The 18,669-nt window shown below is 35.5% G+C and overlaps 1 protein-coding gene and 1 pseudogene across 1 annotated transcript in view; one reads left to right on the top strand and one right to left on the bottom strand.

The window, feature by feature from the left end:
- The window catches only part of IL1RAPL1 (interleukin 1 receptor accessory protein like 1), a 1,336,730-nt gene that overhangs the window by 433,893 nt on the left and 884,168 nt on the right, over positions 1-18,669 (top strand). The gene's annotated exons all lie outside the window — the stretch shown is intronic.
- Positions 8,760-10,074, bottom strand: LOC137217505 (UV excision repair protein RAD23 homolog B pseudogene; annotated as a pseudogene).

Genomic DNA, 18,669 nt, shown 5'->3' with positions numbered 1-18,669 from the left:
AGAATAGTGTCTCAACATAGAAACACTGAACAATTATAAATAGCACGACCATGCATCATCCTTGAAATCAGGCCCCATTAAAATAAATTACTACTAAAATCAAAATAAATTCTGTATGTGCTTTGATAATAAAAAATACATTCCTCCTTTAGTCTATTTTTCATTACACCGTGGTGCCTAGGAGTAAAGATAAATATGAAAAGACTCTCAGCTACATGACTTTCTAAGTTGTATTGTTGGCAAGTTATTCTGAATCGTGGAATAATAGTAATGTGTCGTGTTTGCATCTCTCCTTATAGAGATACTTATTTTATATTAACTTTCCAACATCCCTTTGAGAGGGGCATGGCAAATTACTCATTTCTATCTTACATGTCAAAACATTGAGACTCAGTAAGTAACCAGAATCACAACACTTCTTCTAAAGGTGCTAAATGTCTGTTGAATTTAAGTCCAAACTTAACAGAAAATCACAGGAAAATTAATAAGCTAATTTAAAATTTTACCTTTACCAAGGGAAATAAATGTAGGAAGTGGGTAAAAGAAGGTTAGAAGACCCTATGATCACATTTGGCCCTAGTTTCCTGATTAAGTTTTCATCCTCTCTCATCTTTTTGGTTAAAACCAAATGCTCTAATGTTATTGATGATAGCTCTAGTACTTTAACTTTAAATTAAATAAATGAATCAAATGATAGGCAGTGTGACTACTGAAATCATTTGATTATCAGAAGACATGATAAACTTCTTTTTTTCTGTGTCAGATTCTAAAAGTCATTAGTCCCCAGCAGGACTTGTTTTTCAAAGCTTATTGAAAATTACAGTACTGCAGTTTTATTTGTACAACTGTAATTATTATTATAGCTTACAAATGTCATCAAATAGTTTTTATTTTATCAGAGTAATTTGATCATATATGAATATTTGATTATAGTCATGATTTATTTTCAAGTAGGATAATGGTTATGTTTTAAAATGGCCTTTTTAAAATTTATTTTTCTCTTTTTTATTGAATGAAAGATTCTTTACGTTTTATAGTGTTTTACAATTTTCAGAAGTTTCATACAAATGATTTCATGTAATCTCATAATAACCCTTTTTACCCCACCCCTATATTGTCCCTCCCCTCTCCCCCCTCCCCACTGGTAACCACTAGTTTGTTCTCTACATCTGTGAATCTGTTTCTTTTTTGTGTTATTCAGTAGTTTGTTGTATTTTTAGATTCCACATATAAGTGATATCATACAGTGTTTGCCTTTCTCTGTCTGACTTATTTCACTTAGCATAATGTCCTCCAAATCCAGCATCTTGCTGCAAATGGCAAAATTTCATTCTTTTTTATGGCTGAGTAGTATTCCATTGTTTATCTATGTACCGCCTCTTCTTTGTCAGTTCTTCTGTTGATGGATACTTAGGTTGCCTTCATACCTTGGCAATTGTGAATAATGCTGCTTTGAACATTGGGGTGCATGTATTTTTCTGAATTAGGTTTTCATTTTTTTTGGATACATACCCAGGAGTGGAATTGCTGGGTCATATGGTATTTTTATTTTCAGTTTTTTGAGAAACCTCCATACTGTTTTCCACCAATTTACATTCCCAACAACAATGTACTAGGGTTCCCTTTTATCAGCTTTCCTCACCAACATTTGTAATTTGTATTCTTTTTCATAATAGCCATTCTAACTGGTGTGAGGTCATATCTCGTTGTGATTTTGATTTGCATTTCCCTGATGATTAGTGATGTTGAGCATCTTTTCATGTGCCTGTTGGCCATCTGCATTTCCTCTTTGGAAAAATGTCTGTTCAGTTCTTCTACTCATTTTTTAATTGGCTTGGTTTTTTGTTGGGTTTTTTTTTATGTTGAGTTGTATGAGCTGTTTATTTTTTTATTTTTAAACATCTTTATTGGAGTATAATTGCTTTACAATGGTGTGTTAGTTTCTGCTTTATAACAAAATGGATCAGTTATACATATACTTATGTCCCCATATCTCTTCTCTCTTGCATCTGCCTCCCTCCCTCCCTCCCTATTCCACCCCTCTAGGTGGTCACAAAACACGGAGCTGATCTCCTTGTGCTCTGCGGCTGCTTCCCAGTAGCTATCTATTTTACGTTTGGTAGTGTATATATATCCATGCCACTCTCTCACTTTGTCACAGCTTACACTTCCCCCTCCCCATATCCTCAAGTCCATGCTTTAGTAGGTCTATGTCTTTATTCCGGTCTTACCCCTAGGTTCGTCATGACCTTTTTTTTTTTTTCTTAAATTCCATATATATGTGTTAGCATACGGTATTTGTTTTTCTCTTTCTGATTTACTTCACTCTGTATGACAGACTCTAGGTCCCTCCACCTCACTACAAATAACTCAATTTCGTTTCTTTTTATGGCTGAGTAATATTCCATTGTATATATGTGCCACATTTTCTTTATCCATTCATCTGTTAATGGACACATAGGTTGCTTCCATGTCCTGACTATTGTAAATAGAGCTGCTATGAACATTGTGGTACATGACTCTTTTTGAATTATGGTTTTCTCAGCATATGTGCCCAGGAGTGGGATTGCTGGGTCGTATGGTAGTTCTAGTTTTAGTTTTTTAAGGAACCTCCATACTGTTCTCCATAGTGGCTATATCAATTTACATTCCCATAAACAGTGCAAGAGTGTTCCCTTTTCTCCACACCCTCTCCAGCATTTATTGTTTCTAGAATTTTTGATGATGGCCATTCTGACTGATGTGAGATGATATCTCATTGTAGTTTAGATTTGCATTTCTCTAATGATTAATGATGTTGAGCATTCTTTCATGTGTTTGTTGGCAATCTGTATACCTTCTTTGGGGAAATGTCTATTTAGGTCTTCTGCCCATTTTTGAATTGGTTTTTTTTTTTTTTTTCAAAGTGAGCTGTATGAACTGCTTGTAAATTTTGGAGATTAATCCTTTGTCAGTTGCTTCATTTGCAAATATTTTCTCCCATTCTGAGGGCTGTCTTTTCATCTTGTTTATGGTTTCCTTTGCTGTGCAAAAGCTTTTAAGTTACATTAGGTCCCATTTGTTTATGTTTGTTTTTATTTCCATTTCTCTAGGAGGTGGGTCAAAAAGGATCTTGCTGTGATTTATGTCATAGAGTGTTCTGCCTGTGTTTTCCTCTAAGAGTTTTATAGTATCTGGCCTTACATTTAGGTCTTTAATCCATTTTGTGTTTATTTTTGTGTATGGTGTTAAGGAGTGTTCTAATTTCATTCTTTTACATGTAGCTGTCCAGTTTTCCCAGCACCATGTGTTGAAGAGGCTGTCTTTTCTCCACTGTATATTCTTGCCACCTTTATCAAAGATAAGGTGACCATATGTGCGTGGGTTTATCTCTGGGCTTTCTATCCTGTTCCATTGATCTATCTTTCTGTTTTTGTGCCAGTACCATACTGTCGTGATTACTGTAGCTTTGTAGTATAGTCTGAAGTCAGGGAGCGTTTCCATACAAATTGTGAAATTTTTTGCTCTAGTTCTGTGAAAAATGCCAGTGGTAGTTTGATAGCAATTGCACTGAATCTGTAGATTGCTTTGGGTAGTATAGTCATTTTCACAATGTTGATTCTTCCAGTCCAAGAACATGGTATATCTCTCCATCTATTTATATTTTCTTTAATTTCTTTCATCAGTTTCTTATAATTTTCTACATAAAGGTCTTTTGTCTCCTTAGGTAGGTTTATTCCTAGGTATTTTATTCTTTTTGTTGCAATGGTAAATGGGGGTGTTTTCTTAATTTCACTTTAAGATTTTTCATCATTAGTGTATAGGAATGCAAGAGATTTCTGTGCATTAATTTTGTATCCTGCTACTTTACCAAATTCATTGATTAGTTTATGAGCTAATCAATGAATATATGTTGGGTACTAACGCTTTATCAGTCATATCATTTGAAAATATCTTCTTCCATTTAGTATGTTGTCTTTTCATTTCATCAATGGTTTCCTTTGCTGTGCAGAAGCTTTTAAATTTAATTAGGTCCCATTTGTTTATTTTTGTTTTTATTTCCATTACTCTAGGAGATGGATCCAAAACAATATTGCTGTGATTTATGTCAAAGACTGTTCTGCCTATATTTTCTTCTAGGAGTTTTATAGTGTCCGCTCTTACATTTAGGTCTTTAATCCATTTTGAGTTTATTTTTGTGTATGGTGTTAGAGAGTGTCCTAATTTCATTCTTTTACATGTAGCTGTCCAGTTTTCCCAGCACCACTTATTGAAGAGACTGTCTTTTCTCCATTGTATACTCTCACCTCCTTTGTCATAGACTAAGTGACCTTGATAAGTGTGTGGGTTTATTTTGGGGCTTGGGTTTATTTTCGGGCTCTGTATTCTGTTACATTGATCTATGTGTGATTTTGATACACCACATTAATGAATTGAAGAATAAAAATCATATGATCATCTCAATAGATTCAGAAAAAGCTTTTGATAAAATTCAACATCCATTTATGATAAGAACTCTCCAGAAAATGGGCATAGAGTGAACATACCTTAACATAATAAAGGCCATATATGACAAACCCACAGCTAACGTCATACTCAATGGTGAAAAGCTGAAAGCATTTTGTCTAAGATTAGGAACAAGACAAGGATGTCCACTCTTCCCACTTTTTTTCAACACAGTTTTTAAAGTCCTAGCCACAGCAGAGAAGAAAAAGAAATAAAAGGAATCCAGATTGGAAAGGAAGAAGTAAAACTGTCACTGTTTGCAGATGACATGATATTATACACAGAAAATCCTAAAGACACCACCAGAAAACTACTAGAACTTATCAGTGAATTTGGTAAAGTTGCAGGATACAAAATTAATGAATAGAAATCTGTTGCATTTTTATATACCAACAACAAACTATCAGAAAGAGAAATTAAGGAAACAGTCCCACTTACCATCACATCAAAAAGCATAAAATACCTACGGATAAAACTACCTAAGGACGTAAAAGACCCCAGAAAACTATAAGACACTGATGAAAGAAATTGAAGACAACACAAACAGATAGAAAGATATACTGTGTTCTTGGATTGGAAGAATTGATATTGTTAAAATGACCATACTACCCGAGGCAGTCTATAGATTCAGTGCAATCCCTATCAAAATACCAATGGCATTTTTCACAGAACCAGAGTAAATAATTTCAAATTTTGTGTGGAAACAAAAAAGACCCTGAATAGCCAAAATAATCTTGAGAAAGAAGATCAGAACTGTAGGCATCACACGTCTCGACTTCAGACTATAGTACAAAGCTACAGTAATCATAACAGTATGGTACTAGCACAAAATGACCTTCTTAATTTTTAGAAATATAAACTGAACTAGTTTATGTATGAAAGATAGTTATATGGAATTTGTGTAAAATAATATGAGGGGAGGGTGAATGGGAATGGAGAGGAAACAAGATTAGCTTATTGTTTGAGGCTGTGTAATATATACATGGGTGTTCATTTTACTCCTTTCTCTATTTTTGTATATGCTTGAGTTTTTACATAGTAATGTGTTAAAATCTTTTCTATTTTTGCCTTTGTGATATTATTTTTTTGCCAAGGATGGAGCAGAAGGTCAAATAGAATATTGATATTTTGAATTTCCAGTTTCAAAGCTCCTACCAGGAGCTTTAAATGTAAAAGTTGCATGTGGTGGTTTGGTGATAAAGAGCTTTGGTGAAGAGACCAGACTGAGTGTAATGATAATTCCATTGAGATCTTGAAATACTCCTATTTGAAGAGCAAAAATATCCTACTGGGTGTTCCAAAGAAGAGCAAAGTTTGTGAGAAGGCCAAGGACAAGTTGAATATCATATTAAAGTACTGATGAGATTGAAAATGATACTTGGGTCCTTCTGGGTGACAGACTGTCTTAAATTCTTTCTCAACTGTACCATCGTATTTTCTTCCATTTTCATCATTTTGTATAACTTTTTTTGCTTAGTGTTAGCTTGTTAAATGATATGTTTTAAGCTGGTTATTAATTCACTTTGGTTTTGCAAGAGTAACACTTCCTGATATTCTATTTTGAGCTCATAACATATTTGCATGTACTTTTTAAAATCCTGATTATTAATGGTTTACCTTTAATGAAGGTAATAGCATTTTCTTTATGAAAACAGGAAAACACTATGAAACTAAAGCAGAACTGTACTTTCTTGCTTTTTTTCTGGTAATGCCCCTTGGATATAAGAATTCAGTTAGTTATTTTCCCTTTCTAATTTTACTAACCATTTCAGAGAAGTGGTTCAGCACAATCATTGCCAGTTCTACTCCAAATCAAGAAATCTTTTAAATATCCTTAAAAGCTACCATAATAAGCCCTTGGCATTGTGTATCTTTAGGGGATAGTTTTCTTTTTCAGGTATTATATTTACTTAATGACATGAAGACTGAGTGGAGGAGGATGCAATATCTTCACCCAGGAAGATGGAGAAGAAGAGTGGCCGCTTGGATCAGTTAGATTTTTAGGAAAAATGAACATTTTAATGGCCTTGTGATTTTCATCAAACCATTTGGAAGGCCGTCCTAACTTACAAGTGGGTTCCTTTGAGGTTGCATCAAAAGCGCAGGGCACTTTCTTGTTATCCTTATCAAGGGTTTGACAGAGTGTTTACTCAGTGAATGTTTGTGAGTTTAAAAAAACTGAAATGCTATTTGATGGCTTTCTTGGTCATTGCTGCAAGAAGATGACATTTATGGTGAGAGCATACTGTGATATATTCATATGGATCCTTTTATGATGTTCCTAGTTCTAGTATCAATACAAAGTACCACCTCATCACAGGTGACTACTTCAGTCTGTTTTCCATATAGAGTTCTCATTGCCCTATAGAGTACAAGGCTGGAATTCTTTCAGTGGTACTGTTCTTCTAATGACTTTTCTTTAATTTTTTGGTTTTAGTTCTCTTGGTGCCAGGCTTACAGTAAACATTAATTGCTGTTTATAAATCGAATGGATGAAGGAATAATTGCTAGCTGTGTAACATGGGGAATGTTAAAGTTCTCTGAATGTAAGTTTCTTCATATGTACAACAGAGGTGATACTACCTAACTTTAAAGATGTTAGTAAGATAGATAGATATAGCTTATATAAGTTATATATCAATCTTGCATAGCACAGTAATTGACAGATCATAGGTACCAAGGAAATGTTAGTCCTCTCTTCTCCCATCGTACCTTGTACTTTTAAAGGGATGTTGCTCACATCCGTACATGTTGTGCACTGGACAACTTCATAGGGTGACATTCATGTAGCATATAATATGAATGGCACCACTGAAGATATGTGACCTGAAAACCTAAATATAATGACTTTGCATTTTTAACACTTTGTGCCAGTGATTCTGAAAATGTGAGCAGTTAAAAATTCTTGCATCAGAATTAACTAGAAGTGATTTCTAAAAATGCAGATTCCTGTGTCCCTCCAGATCTGCATAAGCAGAATTCCTTGAGGTAGAACACATAGATCTGTATTTTAAACAGCTCCTCAAATAATTATTTTAACAGCTGTATTGTGATATAATTCACATACCAAACAATTTACCTATTTCGCCCAAGTCTTTCTTTTCTTTTCTTTTTTTTGCTATTAAGATTTTTCTTTTAATATTCCATGAGATGTCTTGATTGTACATTTTCCAAAGCACTTTTCCAGCCACATCTCCCAACCCTTCCAAAAGATTTCTCCAGTCTGTCCAGTGCAATAAAAGATACTTGATTATAGTTCTGTCCACCTTCTCTTTTCGAAAGCAAATAATCCTGAATGACTTTAATGGTCATACATTCTTATCTAATAAGGAAAAACATTTACAAATATCAGAAACTCAGTTTTGAGACACTTGCATCAAGTTTGAACTGAATCAGCATTTTGTGGGTTTTAAAAAAGGCAGCAGTTGGAATTCACGACTTGCTGACAAACACATTTCTGCTGAGGGAAGGGGAAGACAGGGATGGTGAATGCTGCATTTCTCCATTGGCCCCAAAGTGCTAATTCCACAAAGGGATATGTCAAAAGCAAACATGCAAGTGTGGTTTTAAAACTTTTTACTGCAATATAACAATGAAGTAAACAGTAATTAGACACCTACCAATTTTCCCCCCAAAACAAAGCAAAAAAATGTAAACAGGAAAATAACTCTGCCTATACTTGTACAGCTTCTCAAATCATATTAGAAGGGTCTCACATTCAATGATCAAGAAATTTAAAATAGCAGCAATTATTTTCATTTTAAGAAAAGATTCCCCCTCCACCCCCTCAACCCCAAGTATTTATCATGAAAAAAATGGGCTTTCTTACACATTAATTTTATACCTATTTGAAGCAGCAACAGTAACCATCAGTAATTTGGCATTTCTGTTTACAGTTGCTCCAATTTTTTTTTTTTTTCAATTTCACAACGCCATTATCCAGTGTTGCCATGGAATAGGGACCATAGATTCTAGGTAGCAAAGACTCTTTCTGAAACCAATGTTAAGTCAAAGAAGTATAAAGCAGGGCATTACACTAAGTTTCTGGATCTAGTACACTACAAGAGTGAAACCTAGGAAAAGTTACCTACTGTTTTATAGAAGAAATAAAGACCTGCAAAAGCTGACTTTTGGTTGTACAATATTTTACACGCTGTGTGGATTTGTGGCATCTGCTAACTGAAGCAGGCATGCACGGTATTCATCCCCGCCCTGCATTCTAGATCCCCTCTTCCCACCCCCAACAATCCACTACCTTATACCAAGTATGTGGACATGAGCCCAAGTCATCCCAGACGATCCAGTGAACAAAGTTAGTGTAATGCACTGGTGTGAAGTGTGAGATGAAAAAAAGTCTCTTTCAATCTTCATCAAAGTTTTGCTGTACAGGGAAATTGGCAGCCAAGTTCTCATTCCTCTCACAAGCAAAATATGCTTGTATCACAAGTCCTTCAGGAAATCCTAATGCCTTTAACCTTTCTATAGCTTCTTCTTCCTGAGGCGTTATTTGAATGTAGTTCATATGACCACTTCCAGCTTCTGCAATTCCTCCACTGCCACTTCCACCCCCTCCTCCTTGACCCCCCACTTCTTGAACTGGTTCAATATAACATCTGAATAAAATGCTCCTGATGGTGGCTAATTTGCTGCAGTAACTGAGGATTTTCTCGACCTATCTGTTGTAGCGATGCTGGAAGCAGGGAAGGATTCTGTTGAATAATTTGTCTCCTCTGTTGAAACTGAGGCTGATTCCATAAAAATGCAAGAGGGTGTGCTCCAGAACTTGTTGTAGTTGTTGCTGTCGTAGTTGCTGCAGCTGCAGCCACTGAAGACTGAGGAGCCCCACTACTCGCTGCTGGAGGGGAGTCAACCACGGACTGACTTTCTCTATCTCTGGGAATTTCCGTTAAAAAATACTCCACTGCTGTCAGGGTTGTTGAAACTGGCTCTCAGTGCTGCGATTACTTGCTGTCGTTCATAGCCCATTGACATGATCTCAGTTACCATATTCTCCTAAGACTGACTTGTCACAAGGGCACTTGTTGCATCTTCAAAAAGGTTTGACCAAGAAGAATCACCTGATGTACTGTCAGTTGATGTTGGGCTAGCAGCCACTGGTGTTTCTGCTGGCTTTTCTGCAGGTTTTTCTTGTTTCATTGCACTAGCAGGTGCAGGTTCAGAAGATGCTGTCGTTGATGCTGGAGTGACAGATGCAGGTGTGGGAGTGGGGGCCAAAGTGAGGGCAGGGGTTGGGGCCTGAGCCACAGCTGGTGCTGTGGAGGAACTAACTGTGGTAGTGGTGGCAGAATTAGATTGCTAAGTTGTAGCTGGTGCTGGTGGTGTCACTGCTTTGGGTCTTGTCACCATAACTACCACGAAGTTTTTCTCGTCAATTTTATATTCTTTTAGAGCAGTATCATTATTGAGAATTTTGCCTGCTAAATTAATTTTTGACCTGCTACAGGAAAGGCATCTTTACCCTTTTCAGATTCAGTCTTCTCATTCAGTGCTCTTACCATCTCGTTTGGGTCGATGTCGATCTTGAAGATCTGCTGCTGGACGGTCTTCAGGGTGACCAGCATGGTGCCGCTGCGCAGCAATGCTGCCCAAGTCTTTCTTAATTATACTGAACCATTGCTCTCTTGGTTCCCTAGTTTAGTGCTCTTTGCCAGAGGAAAACAAAAAAAGAAATGCCCCCACCCTTTTCTTTCTTTGTGATTCTTCGTGGCTCCAAAGTAGCAAATGTTTGCACACATTGTCTTGTACATGTTTCTTCTGGAACTTTCATCACACTCCTTCATTCTTAGGGCTTGATATCTATCTTTACTTCTACTAGTTTGCATGTGCGCATGCATGCATGCACACAGAGATGTGCACACACACACACACACTCAGGCTTAGAGTCAAATTAGGTTTGAACTGTGGGTCTACCACTTTTAGGCAAGATACACTCTCTTGGTTAACTGAAAAATGAGTTCATAGGGTTGTATGAGAATAAAATGGAATGAAATGTAAGGTGCTTAGTATATTGTGTGACAAATGAGGCTAATAATACCTATTTCATCAAGCTGTGAGAATAAAATGGAAGTTGCTTAGCATATTATGTGGAACATGCTGAACATCTGAAAATGATAGCTATAATTAAATTGAAGAGAGTAATATGCACCCCCTTATATTCCATAAAGTTACTAATTTTAATAAATTCATCAAACATGTATTGATTACTTACTATATGCAAGATACTGTGCCTATGGTGCGGTAGGGAACATAAGTATAAATATTTCATGAGCTCTGCCCTGAAGGACCTTACCATTTATACAGTACACAAATAACCACATATAATAAATATTTCATAATGGAATGATAGAATAAATGCTGGTGTAGATTTGCAAACAAATTGTTATCAGAACACAGAGGAGAAAGAATTTTAATTTCAGACGGGTCAGGTCAGCTTTCATGAAGGAGGTAGGTAGTGTTTAGTCTGGGACTTCAAGGATGGTGAAAATATGGTTATGGAGAAAGGGAAGCCTAGTTTTGCTGGAGAATAGATACAGAATGGAGAGTTTAGGGGGATGTGGCTGAAAGGGGGATTGGATCTTGATCTTAGAGGTATCAAATGACAACCCACAAAGCCTTCAGATGACATGTTGTAGGCAGTTGAGAACTAGTAAAGATTTTTGAGGAAGGCAGTGACATCAGCTGATCTGTATCTTGGAAAAGTTACTTTAGCCGTATGTAGAATATATTCATGGTATAAGAGTTAGGAAATAGAAACTGCACTTATGTGGGTATTCAGGATATTAGCAAGATTGTGAAATAGCAGTTGGGCAAAGGAGGTGCAAAACTATCCTTCCAAACTCAGGACATAGAAGGTGTTTCAAAGCCGCTACTGGTGAAGTCTTGTGGAAAAGTTAGGTGCTGAACTAGGGCAGTGCCAGTGAGAATAGAAAGAAAAGGAAAGAAAGGTGGGGAGAGGGGGATACACACATACTCAAGAGATAACTGGATTAACTAATGGATATATAACATAAAAAGAAATGAAAATACCTGCAAAAATAATGTAAATTTATTCTGAATAAATCAAGCAAGGCTATTTTGGAAACTGCAGCAACCCTTTATATTGTTCCCTAAAACACTTTACGACAAAAATGAACACACACATCAAAATATTGACTGTTTTCACTTGAAAATTTAACCTGTTTTTCTATTTATGCATGTCGTCTTTTGTGTCTCAAAGTATTTTGTTTTATTTGTGTATAGACTTTTAGGTATTTATGGGTTTTGCTTACTAATGTTGATATGAGGGAAATTTATTGATTTATTTTAATATTTTTATTTTTATACTGAGTTCTCTAATTAGTCCTAATTGTTTTTCAGTTAGTATTTCATATTTTTTCAGGCAGTCCTCTTTCCAAGACTTATATACTTCTTATTTTTCTTGACTCATGTCATTAGCTAGAACTTTTAAAGTAATATTAAATAATAGCCATAAGATCTGGTTACTTATTTTTAACTTAGTCTTTTACTATTAAATAGGATTTTTGAGGCATGATTGACATATAACATTGTGTAAGTTTAAGGTGTACAAAAAGTTGATTTGATAAACTTATGTATTGCAAAATGTTTACCACCATAGCCTTAGCTAACACGTCTCTCATGTCACATAATTACCAATATTTTTTTTTGGTGGTGATAACATTTAAAGCCTACTCCTCTCTTAGCAACTTTCCAGAACAAAATACAGTATTATTAACTATAGTCACCATGCTGTACATCCAGAACTTATTCATCCTATAATTGGAGGTTTGTACAGTTTGACCAACATCTGCCCACCTCCAGCCCCTGATAACCATCATTCTAGTCAATGATCAATTTTACATTCCAATATTAAAATACATATTAAAGCTCCAGTAATTTTTGTAAAGGTATTATTTTTGTAGGGATGGACAGACACATCAGATACAACTATGGAGCAGAATAATGAGTACCCAAGTTTAAATACAAATGTAGCACTTTAAAATATTTATTTCAAATAGTGGCCCCAAAAAAGGTTTATTTTTCGAATTACATTTGGGAAAATTTTATCATTTGAAAAGAAAGAAGTTGGATCCTTACTGTGTAGCATACACCAAAATTAACATTAGGCGGATTAAAGATATAAATATAAAATTGAAACTTTACTAGAGAAAACTTCAGATGAATATTTATGTGACATTGGGGTGGAAAATGCTTTTAAAAATATAACCATAAAGGAAGAAAGCCATACTGGAAAAAGACAAATGGATTTAACTATATCATAAGCTTTAAAGGTTGTCATTAAATATTTGAATTACTAATATTAAATCCAAGAATGCCAACAGTCCATGGTGGAAATGCTAATCTTAACTGTAATATACCTGTCATATTTAGATGGTAGTTGTTTTTGTTTGTTTGTTTTAACAATTCAAAATGTGGTTCCTTTTTCTGCCTTTGATTGCTTTCTGTAGAAATTCCCCCAGATGCCAGGCCAAATTTCTCACCTAGACTCCGGGACTCGAGTCGCCTATCCAACAGGGCATTGATGCTGCCAAGTTGGCATCACCTCTCTTATTAGCTTCAAGAAGACTTGAGACAGAAGCCGTCAACCCTTCATCTTTGGCATCTAGGTGGCTGTGAAACATATCACAATTTAGTCAAAAGACATAATCTTGTCTGGTTATATTTGAAGAAAATCATATTTAAAGAATGCATACTCTTTTCCTTTCCTTTTTTTACACAGTGTTCACAAACATAGGAATGATTGTTAACTTCTTATACTGTTTCCACTTGTAAATTAAAGAAGAAATTCTGCAGAAATTGAGAAAGAGAGCAAAAACACTGATTTTCTGAAATAAAATATTTAAGGATCTGCAGCCAATAATAATTTAATTCCCAAAAGCAGAGCAATTGAAGCCATTTCCAGCCATCAGTACACAAATAAAAAGCAAAATCTTATAATTCTCTTGTGTTTAAAGACAATAGTTATTGAAAACAATTTGTTTTAACTCTAGAGTTTCTTAAATCTCTTAATTACTGCTAGAAAATATTGTCAAATTGTATGCAAACTTTAGCATATTAAATTTTGGAGTCCATGTAGGTAACAATCATTTATTTATTTATTTTTTAATCTTTGAGTAAGCATTGGGAATTAATGATTACCCTAGTTCTCTTACCTGCAAAAAAAATGTGAACTCTCTTACCTGCAAAAAAATGTGATCTCTCTTACCTACTCCACCAGAGTTTGATTAAAGACATACATATGACAGTGAGCCAAACTATATCATAGTATGTCAATTTTCTATGAGATGTTAATAAGTATTCCTTGGTAAATAGTTCTACGGTTGAACAATTTGGGGAAAAACTGGAATCATTGTAGGTAAATTTAATAAATGCCTGCAGGATTTGTCAGACCTTTTAATTTGCTAGAATATATTTTGATGCTCTAAGGGATGTTCATAGCATCCAGCATGTCCTGCAAGCATTTTGCACGCAGTATATATTGATATCTTTTGAGAAAGTTGCACTACATTGAATATAATTTGGAAACTGCTACTGCAAAGCCATATAGAATATCCAGTATGAAAAGCTGTACATCATGTTGTAGTAGCTGTTGCTATTAATTCGTCTAAATGCTATTTATTGAGGACATTCCCTTGAAGAAGCCATGCTAGATGGCTTTGTAACTAGAAATATGTTCTACTTCAGCTTTATACTGTGGCTTACATCCAGTGCTTCACGTATGAACACAAATAAATATGACCAGGTCAAGTAATTCCATGCCATCTAAGAGAGGGTATTTCAGGTTTGATTATTTAATTTAAAAGGCAGCTCATTGGTCTTACCTCCTTTTAACCATTGTGCATGTGGTTAATAAGTGAAGTATGAATTCCTTTCAATGTTTTTCATATTAATATGTTTTATCACCACTTTTAAAATTTTTTGTGGGAAAGGCTAGTCCCTAGACAAGGATTAACACAGGAGTTTTCTATTGCTTAACTTGTTTCTAATTTCTTACGAGTTTCTTTTATGCATTTTGCTGTGCTAAAAATACAATCACATACAAATTTATAACATATAATCCCCTTCTATATTTTGGGAATCAATTTACCTCTGAATGAGATAGTAACTACTTCATAGAAATCACTATGTTTTTTAAAGTATGTTTTACATGTTTTCAAAATGAAGGATAATATTCATGTTATAATAGTTTGGTACATTGTGTACAAGGAAGAGTAGTGTACAAACTAGCGTGAAGGTGGTATGCCTTGAGGATTGTGGGATAGAAAGGCAAAGTCTTTCTAATACAAGAATGTACATCAGAGGTGTGAACTAGAAATTATAGCTCTGCCTTATTGGGACATAACACGAGCTCAAGTGACCCCTGCTCTCCTTGTTCATCTATCTCTGACACTTCCTATTAAGAAGACACGATTGGGTAGCTTTTCCGTGATCCAATATGAAACATCTCTGATAAACAAGGTTTCAGATCAAGGTATCTCAGAAAGGCAGTTGGCCTCCTAGTGCCCTGACTTCCCTTTGGCTTGTGCACAAATTCATCCCAGGCCCAGTTAGTGGAGGACAGCCCCTAGGATAGTTTCTCTCTGTTCACATTCCACAAGATCCAGGCAGAGCTGCTCTGCAAAAAAGATGTTCACATGGTGCCTTTTTTTTCTTAGAGGGGCAATGTTTTAAATACTTGGAGACTTCATGGCATGTCAGGTACACAAATTTGAAGTAATACAGGTGAGAGGTTCTTGTGACAATTTATGGAAAGTAACATTTTAATCTAGAGCTCTATGTTTGTGGGCAGCATGAGACAAGTCTAGATGAAAACCTGTTCACTTTTATATATACTCTTTGTAGATTTTGTGATGTGCTGAGTGTGTCCTCATAAATGTAGTTAAATAGCTGCAATTAGAGAACATGTTCTGGATGAGTGTCACAATTAAATGGTAAACTACATGTATTGGTATTTATTTATTTATTTTTAAACATCTTTATTGGAGTATAATTGCTTTACAATGGTGTGTTAGCTTCTGCTTTATAATATATATTGGTATTTAAAGTTGGTACAGATAGTAATAGAACTTTATAAAATGCATGTATGAAATAAGCATGTATTTGTCTTTAAATTAGTGGTTCTCAACACTATTTTATTCCTCAACACAATACCCCTGACCCAGCACATTCCTATCAGTAATACTCTCTCTACAAACTGTGCTTCTGGAATGAGGGCCATTGGCACCAATCTTTGTGGGGGGTGGGGGGGGAGATGGAGTTTGAAAACATGTTGTTGAAGATTTTTCCAAGTGGAGTTGACTTATCTGGCATAATCAAGACAGATGGTTATTAGGCTAAAGCAGGTACCATAAAAATAGATTATACACTTGATATAAACATTTTTTAACGTCTTTATTGGAGTATAATTGCTTTACAATGGTGTGTCTGTTTCTGCTTTATAACAAAGTGAATCAGTTATACATATACATATATCCCCATATCCCCTCCCTCTTGCGTCTCTCTCCCTCCCACCCTCCCTATCCCACCCCTCTAGGTGGTCACAAAGCACTGAGCTGATCTCCCTGTGCTATGTGGCTGCTTCCCACTAGCTATCTATTTTACGTTTGGTAGTGTATATATGTCCATGCCACTCTCTCACTTCATCCCAGCTTACCCTTCTCCCTCCCCACATCCTCAAGTCCATTTTCTAGAAGGTCTGCATCTTAATTCCCGTCCTGCCCCTAGGTTCTTCAGAAACTTTTTTCTTTTTTTAGATTCCATATATATGTGTTAGCATACGGTATTTGTTTTTCTCTTTCTGACTTACTTCACTCTGTATGACAGACTCTAGGTCCATCCACCTCACTATAAATAACTCAGTTTCATTTCTTTTTATGGCTGAGTAATATTCCATTGTATATATGTGCCACATCTTCTTTATCCATTCATCTGTCAATGGACACTTAGGTTGCTTCCATATCCTGACTATTGTAAATAGAGCTGCTATGAACATTGTGGTACATGACTCCTTTTGAATTATGGTTTTCTCAGGGTATATGCCTAGGAGTGGGATTGCTGGGTCATATGGTAGTTCTATTTTTAGTTTTTTAAGGAACCTCCATACTGTTCTCCATAGTGGCTGTATCAATTTACATTCCCACCAACAGTGCAAGAGGGTTCCCTTTTCTCCACACCCTCTCCAGCGTTTTTGTTTGTAGATTTTTTGATGATGGCCATTCTGACTGGTGTGAGATGATATCTCATTTTAGTTTTGATTTGCATTTCTCTAATGATTAATGATGTTGAGCATTCTTTCATGTGTTTGTTGGCAATCTGTATGTCTTCTTTGGAGAAATGTCTATTTAGGTCTTAAACACAAAAGACCCCCAATAGCCAAAGCAATCTTGAGAAAGAAAAACGGAGCTGGAGGAATCAGGCTCCCTGACTCCCAGACTACAAAGCTACAGTAATCAAGACAGTATGGTACTGGCACAGCAACAGAAATATAGATCAATGGAACAGGATAGAAAGCCCAGAGAGAAACCCACGCACATATTGTCACCTTGTTTTTGATAAAGGAGGCAAGAATAAACAGTGGAGAAAAGACAGCTTCTTCAATAGGTGGTGCTGGGAAAACTGCACAGTTACATGTAAAAGAAATAAACATTTTTTAAAATAAAAATACAAGTACATTCATTTATTAATCTTTTCAAGTAGTGCCAGACCTTTTCCTTAAATATTGGTTTCCTTATTTGAAATCTAAGTCTTTTTGGCTATAACTCTGTTCTTAATGCATCATCTACCATTTCCAATTTCAGTTTCTTTAAAAGGGAGTAAAACAGTATGTGAAGCAGTATGACTACAGAATCCTCCTGTATTTTTTATTTGCCCCCATCTTTAAGAATTGACTCATCCACACCTAATTTAACAGGACTTTGTTTTAGTGACCTTTGGGTTTTTTGTGGTCAGATGATGAGGGACATTTTTAATTCTTTAACAACCCTTTATTGAGGCATGGTTGATATGTAAAAAGTTGTAAATATTTAACGTATATACAATTTGATGAGTTTGGGGATAAATACACACTTGTAAAACCTTCACAACTGTCAAGACCATAAATAAATCTATGGCCTCCTGAAGTTTCCTCCTGCCCTCATCATTATTTTTTTGGTGTGTGGTAAAAACACTTAACATGAGATCTATCCTCTTAGTAATGTGATCCAGCAATCCCACTTGTGGGTATTTATGCAAAATTTAAATCAGAGTTTTGAAGAGATACCTGCATTCTCATGATCCTTGCAGAAGTATTCACAATAGCCAAGACGTGGAAAAAATGTAAATGTCCATCGACAGATGAATGGATAAAGAAAATGTAGTATATACATACCGTGGATTGTTATACAGCCTTAAGAAAGAAGGAAATCCTGTTATTTGCAACAACATGGTTGGACTTGTAGTACATTATGCTAAGTGAAATAAACCAGATGCAGAATGACAACTGCTGTATGATTTCACTCATATGTAGAGACTCCAGCCTTTTCAAAATTTTCAACTTAGTTTTTATAGAAACAACCTTTTTATTTTGCACTCACATTTGATCCCTTTGCATAATTTGTAATTTCATAATTACATTTTATAGTAAACTAGCAAACATAGGTTCTAGAACAAACACAGTAGACTTATTAAGTAGACTTAATAAGGAAGCATACACTGTGTTGAGGGAACAGAAACGTCCTTTAATCCAAAAAGTCTATTATAAAAAAAAATTACTGATCTCAAAATCTCCTTCCAAGAGTTCATGACAAGTCCTTCCTAGTTCCTTGGCCTTTGCTCTACTTTTCTATTCACCTGCTTCCTTGATTGAGGTCAATACCATCTGTTAAATACAGTTTTAAAATCAGTCAATACCACGTGTTGAATACAGTTGACCCTTGAACAACACAGATTTGAACTGTGTAGGTCCGCTTACATGCAGAGTTTTTCAGTAGTAAAAATTACAGTATTACATGATCCACAGTTGATTGAATTTGTGGAGAATGGGGAGCCACGGATATGGAGGGCAGACTATAAGCCATATTTGGATTTTCATCTGTGCAGAGGGTCGGTGCCTCTAACTCCTGCATTGTTCAATGGTCAACTGTATTGCCATCTTCCTGAATGAATTGA

This window comes from Pseudorca crassidens, chromosome X, assembly GCF_039906515.1.
Source record: "Pseudorca crassidens isolate mPseCra1 chromosome X, mPseCra1.hap1, whole genome shotgun sequence".
Lineage (NCBI taxonomy): Eukaryota > Metazoa > Chordata > Mammalia > Artiodactyla > Delphinidae > Pseudorca > Pseudorca crassidens.
Note: the sequence above shows the minus strand (reverse complement) of the source record. Positions and strands in the feature narration are given on the sequence as shown.